The 14,931-nt window shown below is 36.3% G+C and overlaps 1 long non-coding RNA gene across 1 annotated transcript; it reads right to left on the bottom strand.

The window, feature by feature from the left end:
* Positions 1-284: 284 nt before the first annotated feature.
* On the bottom strand, positions 285-2,776 carry LOC120489051 (uncharacterized). Its single transcript, XR_005624689.2, has 4 exons — positions 2,641-2,776; positions 1,586-1,714; positions 1,035-1,109; positions 285-925 (listed from the first exon to the last, which is right to left on the bottom strand). It is a non-coding gene; the product is annotated as an uncharacterized LOC120489051 (long non-coding RNA).
* Between the last annotated feature and the right edge of the window lie 12,155 nt (positions 2,777-14,931).

The raw sequence follows: 14,931 nt of genomic DNA, 5'->3' as shown, positions 1-14,931 counted from the left end.
TTAATTGAGTAATGAGAACTCCCAAAACTTGCATAGTTAAGTTTACTTAACTTGGTAGTTATGTAGACTTTACTTAAATTGTTTAGTTCACCAAACTTGACGATTATTTAATGTACTTAAACAATAAAGTTCACTTAACTTAGTGTTAATATCAATTGTACTTGTATATTTAAGTAAACTCAACATGAAAATTTAACTGTAATTTTATTTCAAAATTTTAAAGCTCATATTTTTGACTGTAAGCTGTGTGCACACTGCACTTACATAAAACAATGAACAACATATTGATCCTTTGAGTCTTTATTGACCAAAATTTCAAATGGAAATGAGTCACACCCTGTACATAACTCTAAATGTGGCAACAGTATCCAACATTAAGTAGTGCACTATCAATTGTACAACTCTGATCACTTACACATTACATTTAAGTCTCAAATTTTTGTAAATGTACTGAACATGTACACGTAATGTACATTGTTTTTACATTTTACTTGTTTAAGCTTTATGAAATCACAGCAAACTAAGTAAAGCATAGTGACCATAGTCAGTGTCTTTGACCAAATATTTGCACAATATTACAGTACTGTATCTTCTGCAAATCATTTGTAGAACATTTCTCAGAGTGGTGTTAAAGTCTCACAGTGACGTTTTTTAAACAAAAAGCTGGTTTGCCAGAGACTGCAATTTAGGCTTGAGAGAATACTGTCCCATTGACATTAGCACACGTAGATCAGACAGCGTAGATCAGACCGAAGAGGAGACACATAGCCTGTGGGAGGTCCTGCGTTTTTTCAATCACCACTTGTCCTTCAAGTATTATTCCAATCGTAGAAGTTAAATACAAGGAATTGGGGGGCTGAAGTTTAGTGTCCTCAAATAAGATGCCCACTGGCACATTAAGGATGGAGTTGCGATGATCAGACACCTAGTGAAAAAACAGACATAAATAGAATATTACGATCAGGAATCAAATGTTTATGAATTCATGTTTCTCAGAACGTGCACTAGATCTATTAAGAACACATAACACTAACCTTAATCCCAGAGTCACCATCATCTCCAAGCATGATAGGTTGTCCTCGAATCCCAAGGGTTCGGACCTCCGTTGGCTGGGATGATTTTAAAGGAAAACACAAAATTCCATTAATGCCAACAACTAATCAATATATTTGAAGAATTTTTATACGATTAAATGCTGACAAAATTAAATGCTTTTAAAGGGATCGTTCCCCCAAAATGAAATTTCTGTCATCATTTAGTCACCCTCAAGTTATTCCAATCCAAACCTGTACATTTCTTTGCTCAGCTAAATACAAAGGAAGAATACATTTTGAAGAATGTTTGTAACCAAGCAGTTTTGGGCCAACATTGACTTTTACATGCTTAAAAAAAAAAAAAAATACTACGAACATTAATTGTACCCAAATCTGTTCAATTACAAACATTCTTCAAAATATCTTCCTTTGTGTTCAGCTTTAACAAATACATGTATACAGGTTTAGAACACCTTGAGGGTGAGTAAAAGTTATCCTGTTAGTTATTTTAAATAAGACAAAACCTTTATTTATTATTAACCATTACTAACCTTTATTTGATTTCAAACGTTAGCCAAGTACTGACCAGGAGTCCCCCTTTTGGCTGTAAAAAGGTCCATGAACTGTATGTTCTGTAGAAGTAGAAATCCTGTTTTAGGTTTTTTTCTGTTGAACTTGATCTGAGGGGAGATAAAGACAGATCACATAATCACATTAGTGTGCACATAGAAATGCTTTATTGCTTAATTAGGAAACAAATGTAACTTAGAGGCTAAGAAATATTTTTAACACATTAAAGGAATAACTTAGTCCACTCAAAAATGAAAATTATCAAGTACTCATGCTCAAACAGTTTTGTGCATGGTTTTGTTTGTAGCCAAAAGTTGCTAGTTTGCATTGACAATAGTATTTTCCATATGATTAAATCGTTGGTGACAAGCGTGACGAAACATCACTAATTCGTCCTAGCTATAGTAACAATGTTCTTAAAACTTATCTCAGTCAATCAGAAATGTATCATGATGAAAATATTTGCAATTAACGTTAAAGTTACGGGTAACTGACAAAGTTTGCCCGGAAAAAATCTATGGGAAAAATAACCCACATGGTCTGTGCAGTAGCTGCCATGTTCTTTCTTGCACGGAAAAAGATCATCAAATGTGTAACTTAGCAAACTTATCTCGCTAGTAAAATAAGAAATAAGCTGTTGACATTTCAATAATCATACTATCACAAAGTCATGAAGAAAATACCGTTAATTGATGTCGAGGTTGTCAAAGTTTGACCAGAAAAAAGAAAAAAAAACATCACTAAGTTGACTGGTCTAAAGTAACGTTAGGCTAAGTTAACGTTAGTTAACTATGATCTTTTGCAGAGAAATACATGATTACACAATTGAACTAATAAATTAAAGAATCGTTTGATATCGCAGTTATCATGTCATCACAAAACCATCGATAAAACGTTATGTTGGAAAAGTTTGACCAGGAAATATTGTAATTAACGTTGGCTGCGTTCTCTTTTAACCGTGCAAGGATTTAAATAAACATAATTCAGAGTTAAAAAGTCATACAAAATAACTTTATATATTAATAATTCTACTTACCGAGAATGTTACACAAAGAAAACCTCCCGTCTTGAGATTTGAACTTGTGTCAGCAGCAGCAACAGACGATGCGAAAATCACCAATTTTGAAATCCACCAATTAGTGCATTAGTTTTCTTGTTGCCAGGCAGAACTCCTTGCGTGGCCAATCGCATCAGAGGAAGATCAGAGAGAGACATTTTAATTAAACCGATTTGAAATGAATTTGATTTAACGTTAAACATAATGTGTCGTCGCTGTATTTCTGTAAGTTTGTATATTATTTTTTCATTGATACATGGTTGGTGGCTGATGTGAGGAACTCTTTCATGCATTTTGTCACGTGGCATATATGTGCACGTGAAATGTATGAGCTTGTATTTTGTTTGTTTTATTGTTCTGTACATGTTGTTTACTGCATAAAAAAGGCTACTGAGTGAAAACTGCAACCCACAGTATTACAAAAACACTTGAATACAGATATTAAAGTTTATTTATGAAGTTTAAAGTATCAGGATTTTTTTTTAAATAAACGTTTATTTACATTATGATCAATAATTGTAAAATGAAAGCCATTTGTTTTCTGGTAAAATAAGAATGACACCTTGCACTTGAAGAAAGCATGTATGAATGTATCCTTCATTTCACAGTTAAGAAATTTGTGAAAATGACCTTTTGTAAGTTTTAATCATTATTTTGAGTTCACTGCACTTGGAATCTTAAGTTTTTGTATTTTGAAGGTAAATTAGTTATTTGAACTTATATTTTTGAGTGACCTGGCCAAAATGCACAATTTCAAGTAATGTTTAGTCAAGTACACTTGATTGTTTAAGTAAAGACAACATTAGGGTTTACAGTGCAGATCTCTTCCTCTCATGCCTTATTTTTTTGTCCGTCTGTCTGTCTTTTTTCCTTTCTTAAAAAAAAATAAAATAAAAATAATGTCATAACCTGATGTTTCCCAGGTCTGTTTGGCTTAGTGTTATGATGTAGTGATGAAGGAAATTGAAATTGTGGATGAAGATGTATTGCATACAGTATCTGGCTAAAGTGCTTAAAGTAATTCTTTGCTATTATGGGTGGGTAAATTTGTATGCTTGTTTGAATGTGAACACACTGGATGTGCATTAATTCATAATGTGACGGGATTTTTCATAAATAAACATCTTGTCACTTGTTTCTAAGCACCTTTTTGTTAATGAACCCATAGCCAGTGTGTTCATGTTCAAAGATGCAAATTTACCCACCCATTCATTTGCACCCCACTTTTCCTCTTTAAATCAATAACATGTGTTTTGGAAAAGGGCCTCAGGCCAGACATTTTAAAGGCACCCAGACAAACCAGCTTCAGAGAGTCATCGACCACAGACTGGAAACCTTTAGCCCAGCATCCTTTTGATGTGACAACAGCTGATTCCATAAACCTTCACATACAGAAGACCTCCAGACCAGGCCATTGCACACCGAGTCCGAAATTCGCATCCGAAATTTTCGCACGTTAAAAAAAAAATTCGACCTCACGTTATGTCAGTCACGCTTGCACACCGCCTCCGAAACTTTCGTCCGTCATAAAATTAATCGGATCGGGTTCGATTTTCTGCGTTTTTCGCATCCAGAGCCAGCATTTTGAGAGGTCTTTTGACAATTCAGGGCCGGAGGGAGCTCGTCCTCAAATCATTGCACATATGCGCCGTGCTTTCAGTTTCGGTTTTCAAATCGATCAAGTGTTTATTACGTCCTGGGAACGTAACATTTTTAGCTGGGTATGTTCTCTTCTCTATATTGGATTATGAAATTAATAAACCCCCCCCCCCCCCCCCTTTCAATCAGATTGAAATTTAGGATCGAATAAGGTGTGATTGAGCAGCCTATTCGATAACTAATGTATTATTTGGGCACAATATACACAATAACAGCCTATAGCTGTTCTGTCTGCCCAGCGCTTCCAACGGGCCGCGCGTGGGTGTGTGTTTGTTCCAACACAGTCTCATGAAGATGCGTATCTATACCACGAGTGTCATTTCTCGTGGCATTTATACGCCAAAAGTGTTTTTTTCGTGTATATGGTACGCACTAAAAAACCCTGGGTTAGGTTTAGGGGGGAGGGGGGTGGGGAGTTCGTGCGTATTATACGCAAAAAAGTGCGTATCATATGTACGCGAAAATCGCGTGCCAAATACACGCAAAAACTGTTTTTGGCGTATAAATGCCACGAGAAATGACATTCGTGCCATAGACACGAACTTTCATGAGATCGGGCTGTTTGTTCGTGTGTGTGTCCATACCTGGTCCATTTCAGACTGACACACTGCCAGTCTCCGTTCAGAATCGATTGGTTCACGGAAATTGGTGGTCTTGTTTTTAATATGTGGCTCCAGGATCGCAAGCAAAGCATCGAACTGTCCCACTGACATTCTGAGGTAAATTTTGAATCGCTCAGGATAAATTCGCAACTCCTTGATAAGGAACTCGACTTCCTCTCGGCGCAATTTCAGGATTGGATGGACGTAATATTTTCTCTTTCTTCTCTTTTCAATAAGAGAGAGGGCAAAAATCATCCTCACTGCTTGACGAATCCATTTGGTATTTTTGCGTTTTTTCCCGCAAAGGTTTAAGAAATACGCAACGGACTCGGTGTGCAAGGTTTCTATGCGTGACGAATTTTTAGGCTGACGAACACGAAAATACGCATACGAATATTTCGTACTCGGTGTGCAATGGCCTTAAGTTTGAACTCTGTGAATCATGACGCTGTACATACACTGAGTCAGACTGAAACTCTGCAGGAGCTTCATGTTCTCAACATCATCTTAATCCAGGAACATTGAGCTCGCACTGAGCGATCACCACACATTATCAGGCTGGGTATACTCTGGGAAACTGGTCCTTTGTTAATATGTGGACAAATCTTAAAATATATCAGTGCCATTTTTTTACTGCACACCAGTAATGATTTTTTTTATAAAGCTGGGTACACACTGTACAATTTATAATAGTCCTTTATAATAGTTTACATGCTGGATAAAGAAAGTGCACATGGCTAGCAAATAAAAACATATAGCATTGATTTTTTGTTGTGGGTTTTCTTGAAAAGAAGACTTGAGTAAAAAATGAAGACATGCATGTGTGTGGTTTGTTGTTGTCTCACTAATTTCGTCATCAAGTTCTGTGCTCCTATGGTTTTTTGATTTGATCGTTGTCGAAACTGTGAGACGTGAGTCTGAGGGGATAGAGAAGGGGGAGGCAAATCCATAGCTGGAGACTTGTGCCCCGTAGTTAAAAAAAACAACAACAAAAAAAAAAACGAGAAAGAAAATGGCCTATCACCATTGCATATTTCTTATATTGTCTTGCTGTATATCTGTGGTTTTCTGTAAATGTTCTGTCTAAAAGTGACCAAAAAAAAAAGCCATTTTAAAGCAGTTAAAAAGCAGTTTACCTTGGGAGGGGATCCGACCACTAAAATTTTGTGTGCCTCCTCTATTTTAAAAGTCATCAGCCGTCACTGGTCGTAGGAGAAACCACACTGCAGGACTGTGCCTCAACGTCTGACACTGTCATCATTTCACCAGAGGTAAAATTTTAACGCAATGATCATGATCATTAATCAGCTATCGGTGAACATGTCGAACTAGCGATAAAATACTTATGATTTTAGTATCAAATTAATCTTTTAGGATTCAAAATTTGTCTCAGACTGCCAAATCCAAAATCATACAGTGTGAATATGGCAGGTTATAAAAGCTAAATGTCCTAATTTACAGGCCCACTCCTGGCTGTCCAGGCCTAAGTCCTGTCTCTGAGAAAAGGTCAGGCTGGAAATGTGTGGTTAAAATAATCAAAACTTTGGGGTCAGAAAGCACTGCACTACAGCTTTTTTCTACAATGATAATAATAAGAAAGGTTGTTTGAGCACCAAATCGTTTTCTGATTTCCGAAGGATCATGTGGCACTGGAGTAATGGCTGTCCAAAATTCAGCTTTGCCATCACAGGAATAGTACATTTTAAAATCTATTGGACTAGCAAATAATTATTTGATCAAATTTTTAACTGTAATTTTTGTTTAGTTTTTTGCTTATACAGCAGTTGTGTACACCAAGCTGGGCATATAATCACAAAATCAGAGACTGTCCCTTAAAAAACTTGATTACGAATGGTCAAATGAGACCATTATACATGTTACCACCAGAAGTAAGTGGCGATCAGCCTCATCTGACCACTTGTTATCATCTGAAAGCAGTGCCGAAAGGGCTTTTCAATCTGCGGCAATCTTTTTGGAAGCTGATTTTGGAGGACCTGAAGCTTGTGTATTTTAATAAAAGCACCTCTGGGTGCTTTTTGAGTTGAGCTATTGGTGGACTGGCCACCTAAACTTTAATAAACTGTGAAGTATTAGTGGACTGTTGGAGATTGCTTGGGGTATGTTGAGGGTGCTTAAGTTGATGTTTTTAGGGTTGCTTTGGGGTCTGAAGTGATCGGTTTGGCTCTAGAGGGGGCAGTTAGTGATTCGGAGGGATTGCTGCAGAAAGGTATGGGGGCGGTGATTTTCATTCTTGAATTCAGTGGGGTGCGTGCCTGAAGGCCTCTCTGTTGGAAGTTATCCTTTTAGTCAGAGGTGGATATGAATGGCAAGCGTCCTCTGCCTTTATGCTGCTAATAGGAAAGGTCAGAGGGCACATTTAACCCCCATTTCTTTTATCCTATGGGGCCGCTAGCTGATCCACACTGTCATCTGCACGTTAGCATCCATCTGAGAGACTTGTTTTCTCGTACTGACGCACACATGAAACAAACAGATACACATTGTTTGGTAACGGTATATAAAGCTTTTCCCTAATGGTCTATTGTTCAAATTATTCAAATCAGTACCACCGGCAACAATCAATTCAACTACTATCACTTCCAGCTGTACTTGTTGAGTTAGCTGAATATTGCAACACATATTGCAACAGTAACTGCATCCTATTTTGGCCTAACAATCAAGGTAAACTAATAACTATGTTTCTTTGAACAAACTGAAAATATGATGATGCTACTTTGTAGTGCCTTTTATTATTTGAATTTAATAATTGTAATATTGTAATATTAATTTATTATCTAAATTTGATTAAAAATGATGTTTATGTACTTTCACCATAAATACCATAAAAATGGTATTTATGTATTTTATAAGTAGGATTTATGTACTTTCACAGCAAAATAAAGCACATTTTATTGAAGAATAATTTATTTGATTAAATTGTTTTTACACTTTACAATAAGATTCATTAGTTAATGTATTAACTAACATGAACTAACAGTGAACAATACATTTGTTATAGTATTTATTTTGTTAATGTCATCTTTGTTAATGTTAGTTAATAAAAAAGCTGTTCATTGTTTGTTCATGTTAGTTCACAGTGCATTAACTAATGTTAACAAATACTTCTGTTGATTTTAATAATAATGTATTAGTAAATGTTGAAATGAGTATTAACTTAGATTAATAAATGCTGTAGAAGTGTTGATTTTCTCAGTTCATGTTAACTAATAAACCTTATTGTAAAGTATACCATTATAACTTCATGCATTGTGCTGTTTGTGTACTTTTTATGTTTTGTGTTTCTTGTGCTTTACTAGAACATGACCATACCCAATTGCTATCTACTACACTGTCTTTAACTTGTCTGACTTTGTTCTCCTGATTTATGTCAGATGGAAATGTCCTGTTTAGTAGAGCAAGAGAGCAAATATTTGAATATGACCGATTCACTCTCTTGCTCTATTTGTGTTTGTATGAGACTCTGACTGACCTATCTATTAACTTAATTCACTTCTTGAGAGAAGAGAACACAGTCAGCGGAACTGTGAAGCTACTTTTTTGAGACGGCACTAGTGGCAGTTTCTGGCTCATTTGGTGTCCTAGGCGAGATGATGACAAAATACTTAGGATTTATGTACAGTAAGTGCAATATGTGTTAGTCTATACTGGTGCTGTTTTTAATTAGTGTGCATTGGGACCTGGATTTTTAAGAAAAAAAATATTCAGCAAGGATGCATTAGGTTGATTTTTAAATTGATTTAAATAAACTTGATTGGACATTTACATGTGAATAGTGATTTCTGTCACAAAGCAATTTAGATAAACAATTTTATCTTACACTAATTGTTCAACTTGATTCTCAAAAGTGCAAAGTGTCAAAATTCTCAGGGGGTTCATGCTTTCTAAGACATTTACAGTACAGACGTAGTGCACGCACTAAGATATTAGTTATATTTTAATTAATGTCTTATGTGTATTTCACAATGAATACACCATGTCAACGACATAAAAGGCATTCCTTCCATTTCAACGTAAAATGTGGGCAGTCAAATTACCTGTCACTGGAACCTTGTCAAGTTGCATCAAGTGTGGTTAGTCTATTAGAACATTTATAAGACATGTGGTGGGGAAGTCCCCATAGCATGAACAAGGATATATAAACAAGATGTTGTGTATGCACACTCATATGGAAATTTAATGGGATATATTTAATGTAAAAGCCTTGCGTGTTATGTAGTCAAACCACACAATTATCTCAACACACATTTCTTGAAATTAGACACCATTATCCTTAGTTAGTAAGGATAGTAATGAGCACTATTTTTTTACCACCAGACTTGACTTTCTTAGATTTGCATATAACTTCAAAATATTGAATAATAATACATAGTACGTACTTTATCCATTTTGTGTGGGATTGTGTTCTGTGTGTGTGCCAGTTATATGCAAATGACATATGGAGGCGTATTATTTGAACTGTAAATTAAAGGGGAAGAATTTTTGTGTATATACGAGTGTGAGAGATGAATGAACATTGAGGTCAGTGAGTCGTGGGATATACGGTACCTACTAAACGGTAGTGGGTGGTCTCTACAGTCTCTTTAACTCAGCACGTTTCTCTTAAGCACTCTAAGCCTGTTTAACAGCCACGCTAATTAACCAGAATAATTCTAATCTCTCTTACAGTTAGGCTTTTTACGTGTTTACCTTCTTACTGTAGTCTTCATCTTGGCGTCACTAGAAATTGGGGTCAGTGGAATACAACCAGGGTCCACTAAGCTTAGTGCTCAGCGCTATGCTACGTGTCAAAAACACTCGCCCCATATGACAAGGTCCGGTCTGAGCCGGGCTCGATGCTAACGTCCTGATCCGGGATTGGGTTCCCTCTAAGCTGGGGGTCTTGTTTTGACAGATGATAAGATTACTTTTCGCATGGTCTTTCAAAAACACATTTGTCCAGCCGCCATGAGAGCCGTGTTAGCCAAGCAGAAGTGATAGGGAAAATAAACAGAGCAATAACAATGAGTGATAGGCTTGAGGGGAAAAACAAGAATAGAGAAAGAGGGGCTGGGGTGAAAAGGAAAAACACTTACTTAGAAAATATTCATTATTTGTTGAGTAAGCACTGCAGCTGCTTAATTATAGTAATCCTCAGATAAATTTGTAAAGTAACATCTCACAGCCTTCAGCATTAGATTCAGTCACATTGGAAAACACTGCATAAATATTATGTTAATTCACAAATATCAGACAGACATCTTAAAAAATGCAAAAGCATCCAGGTGAGAAGTCCACAAGACTTTAAAACAGTGCATTTCTCATGGACCTTTTCACAACCAAAAATACTACAGAAAAGTTGTTTTTATCCTGTGCAACAAAACTTTTTATCCTGTTTTTTTTTTCTTCATCATCCTGTTATTAAAGAGGTCCTATTATGCCCTTTTACGAAAACTTAATTTTGTTGTTTTTGTGCTTGATTGTTCACAAAACACATTATTTTTCCACATATTTTACATTATTACAGCACCTCTCTCCTAGCCTGGCTGCGCCCGCCTACGCACTTCCGCTCAATTTCATTTTCCTTCAGTACTGCGTCTGGGACCGCTCCATATCCTTAGGTTTCCAGAAATCAATTTTTTGTAGGACCAATCAGCGAATAGAGGGAGTGGCTGAGAACGGTGACGTTGATGTAGTGCGTCAGTTTGAGTGCAGTAATGGCAGCGGAGAAAGACGTGAGAAAAGCTATTCGGTCCGTTGTTGGAAAAGAAACTGCCGAATATACAGAATTTAAAGCCGGATTGTTGTCGTCTCACCTCTTGTGGCACAACGGAGGACCAAGTGAAGGAGGCAGAAAGGTTGGAAGTTTGTGCTGGGCAGCTCGTGCACAATGACCGTGACATTTTGGACTTTAGCCTGGTGTTCGCGGTGTTCGGAAGCCCAGAGTCCTGGCTGCTAAACTATTGTTGAAGATCCGCTCAGGAGTCATGTCAGTCGCTCATATTCCCAAATGTATATTTACTGATTCTTGTGATGAATAGAACATTTTGAGCCCCTTTGTGCACTCGTGCAGGAGGTTGGTGTGTCAGTTTTACATGTTGTAAATCATACAAATTGGTTGTGATTTAAAAAAAAAAAATTGTCATAAATAAAAATTTGAAAACCCATACTTTGGAGACTATATTTGATTTTCAGTTTTAGATGTCAATGGTTAATTTGTTTTAATAAAAAAAACAACAACTAAATGCCATATAAAAATTTACAAACACATACTTTGAAGACCATAATTAAGGTAATTAAGAAACAAAAATACGTAATATGAAAAATTGTTGTTTATTACACATCTGCAGACAGACTGATCATTCACTGTAACTTACAGCATTGACTGAATAATCACTGTCCTTCATGTCAAATATACATTTCGAATTAATAATTGTTCCTAGATTAACAAAACCTGCAGCTCTCGTTGACTGAAATCCTATTGTAAATTTAATCCTCTGATCATTCGGAGTTCGGACTTGTTGTTTCTTTTACTGTCTATGGTTGTTTCCAGCCGTTTCGGCGCATGACATACGTCACTCACGACCACACATTAGCGATTGGCTATGGCAGATCGTGAGTGACTCTGGGCAGATCCAATAGATTTGAACTTTAATAGTGAACCCGCCTACAAGGAAGGAAACGTTTCTCAATTGAGGGAGGCCAGACTCTCTGTACAAATGAAATGTATGTACGAGAGTCTGGTAGAACCAGGCTACCTCTCTCCCCAGTTTGGCTCGAACATGCCTATTTCGATGAAGCCCCTCCTTCTGAAATACGAAATGTGCTGTGATTGGTTAGCTGGCCCAGTATAAAGGCGTTATATAATGCATATAAAAATTAGTATTAGCATTAGTATTGTAAGAAAACACTCATTTTACCTGGTCAAAAACAGCTCTGTTTTCAGCACGTCGTTTCAGTGCATATGCCTTTAAATGATAATGAGCTTCAGTCACTCCGCCCCTCTGTTCTGTTGGTGTGTTGACACAAGGCATGTGGAAAGTTGCCTTGATAACAGTTGTAACAGTATTTTGGAGAAAGAATGTCAGCTGGAGGAGTCTCTGAGGACACATCTGTGCAACCGCATCAGTTTGAACCTGAAACAAGATGACAGCCGCAGAGAAGTTCGAGAATGAAGGCTCGAACTGGACGTTTCTGAATGGTTGGTTAACATAATGTCACTTTGATTTATCTTTGTGTACTGGCAGGGTAGAGTAACTTAGTGAGATGTATGAACGCTATGTGTTTACTGATGTACTGTATACGTACTCAGTTTGTAATAATGCAATAACCGCGTTGTTCATTATAAACGTGGCGTGGGATTATGAGTGTAAACCTTAACTGCATTCATCGTGAAGAGTGCAAGCGATTTGCAAAGATTAATATAAAGGTTAATGCAATTTTACACGAACTTCTTCTGGAGGTGCAGCAGGAACATGAATAGTTGGTACCGATTCTTTTCAAACGTCGCACAAACATGAACACATTGACGTTGATCGCGGAAATATTCCCTTCGACAACAAAACTCAGCCACTGTGTCTTCAGCTGTTCAGATTTTAGGAACATCAAAATTAATGTTCGTTATTACACCCAAGAACAGAACACCACAATCGCTCGGACAGACTATAATGACGGCTCGCTCAGGGCGGGTCTTTGTTGAAATGCTGCTGTCAATCAACAATCGTGGGAGGGGCGTCCGATTTAGTGACTTCACACGGTAGAATGGCTCGATTTGAGACTGCGAAAAACATATAAGGAGATTTTAAAAAACACTGGATGGATTTTTATCATTATATTATGGTTGTGTACAGGCACTGCCAACACACATTTCAGTACAATCAAGTTGAAAAAGTGCATGTACCATTATATGACCCCTTTAAGTAATAAAAATAAGTTAATTTAAAAAGGTAATTGAGTTATATACATAAAGTTGCAATTCTGATATTTAAAGTTACAATGGCGAGATATAGTTGCATTTATGATAAATAGCTATGGTTTAAAGATAGCGTAATTCACTTTCTTTCTCCTTCTCTCTTTTTTTTTTTTTTTGAGGCAACTACTTCAGCAAAATTTACCAGATAAGTAAACACTCTAAATATGACATTTTCCAGATGACAGCACATACACATTGAACCATCGGGGAAGAAACTCATCAGAACATTTACTGTTTTGTAAGATCCTGTTTTGTTATGAATTGATTAAACAATTAAGAAGACGATATACAGAGAGCTAGAAGCTAGGAACTAGAACAATGGCCTGCACATGTATGCTTATTGTAAGAATAACCCACTGCTCTGAGTTGGTTTTGAACATTCACTGTATGTCTGGAAAAGACAAGGTCGCATTCCTCAGAGGCGTGTGTTGCATCTTCTGGACAGCTGGAAACTACAGTCTCTCCTATTAAAAAACACATGGCTGCCAAAAGGAAAGTTTTGAAAATGACAAATAATGATAGGAGCAGGAACTGAGAGAGAGGAGAGAGAGAGAGAGAGAGAGCGAGAGAGAGAGAGAGAGAGAGAGAGAGAAGAGAGAGAGAGAACTAACATGAACACGGATATTTTATTAACATTAACAAAGGTTAATAAATACTGTAAAATATATTGCCCATTGTCAGTTCATGTTATTTCATGCACTGACTAATATTAACAAATGAGACATTATTATAAAGTGCTACCCCAATAAATAAAATAAATAAAATAATGAGTACTTTACGAGTACCATTGAGCAGAGAGAGAGAGAGGAGAATTAAGTGGAGGGAGTCTTAAGCCTTTTGTGAGGGAGTAGTCAGTGTGAAATACTAAAGCAGCATTAGTAAGCCTTGGTTGCTTCTCTGGCTTAAGTTTGAGCATTGGCTTCTCTGTTTATTGTTTGCTGAGCTTAAGCCCCTTTTTGCAATGGCAGATATAACAATGTTTACCAAACATTTCATTATAATTTATATCAAGGCATTCCCATATTTTTCACTGAAAACATACGTACAATTAAAACATAAAAATGTCTCAAGATCACAGCAAGATTGTTTATTAAAATGGCTTATTTCTTGTTTTAAGCATACATTTAACAAAATGTTGTGAGGTCTATGCTTAAAATTAAAAATGAAAAAAAGTTTGCCAATGAGGTACATGTATAAATAAATATATAAATATTTTCTGAATTCTCTTAAGCAATTTTATGTTGTTTTAAAGAGGTTTAGATATTTTAAAAAGAAATTGTTAAGTACTCATTATTTTATTTAATATTGGGGTAACACTTTACAATAATGATTCATTAGTTTCTATTAGTCAGTGCATGAACTAACATGAACTGACAATGAGCAATATATTTTACAGTATTTATTAACCTTTGTTAATGTTAATAAAATGTCTATGTTCATGTTAGTTCACAGTGCAGTAGGCCTAACTAATGTTAAAGTCGGCGTGAAACAGAAGTTGAGATTGTCATTTTTTCCTTGTTGTGACGTATATCCGAGTGAAACGGCTTCTGAAATTGGAAAAAAATTGAAGGGCAGGGCTTGATTTCGTCCTTCGGGAATTGATTGGATCGTTGGAGGTTGGGCGTTGCAAAAAAAAAAATGGAGGCAGATATGAATGTGATTCTCTGAGAGGCGGTGCACCGATAGCCGTATACCCTCGGATCTGGCCGCACCCTTTCGCCATTGCACATTACCAAAATAGAATAGAGGTCATTTTGATGGGGGAGGGAAGGGTAATGTATTTGATTAAAGATGATAAGGGTGCATGAATTTAAAAAAAAAAATATGAAGTGCACAGATAAATCATTTATAATAAACACTACAATATTACATGTACAGTAAAAAGAAGATTTGTCAAATTTGATTTCATGTCGACTTTAACACATAATTTTGGATTTTAATGATGTATTAGTAAATGTTGAGATTAACATCAACTAATAAATGTCATAAAAGTATTGTTCATTGTTATTGATGTTAACTAATTTTAACAAATTAAAACCT

Source organism: Pimephales promelas, chromosome 4, assembly GCF_988280905.1.
Source record: "Pimephales promelas chromosome 4, fPimPro1.hap1.1, whole genome shotgun sequence".
NCBI lineage: Eukaryota > Metazoa > Chordata > Actinopteri > Cypriniformes > Leuciscidae > Pimephales > Pimephales promelas.
The sequence above is the reverse complement of the archived record's forward strand: the minus strand, read 5'-3'. Positions and strand labels throughout refer to the sequence as shown.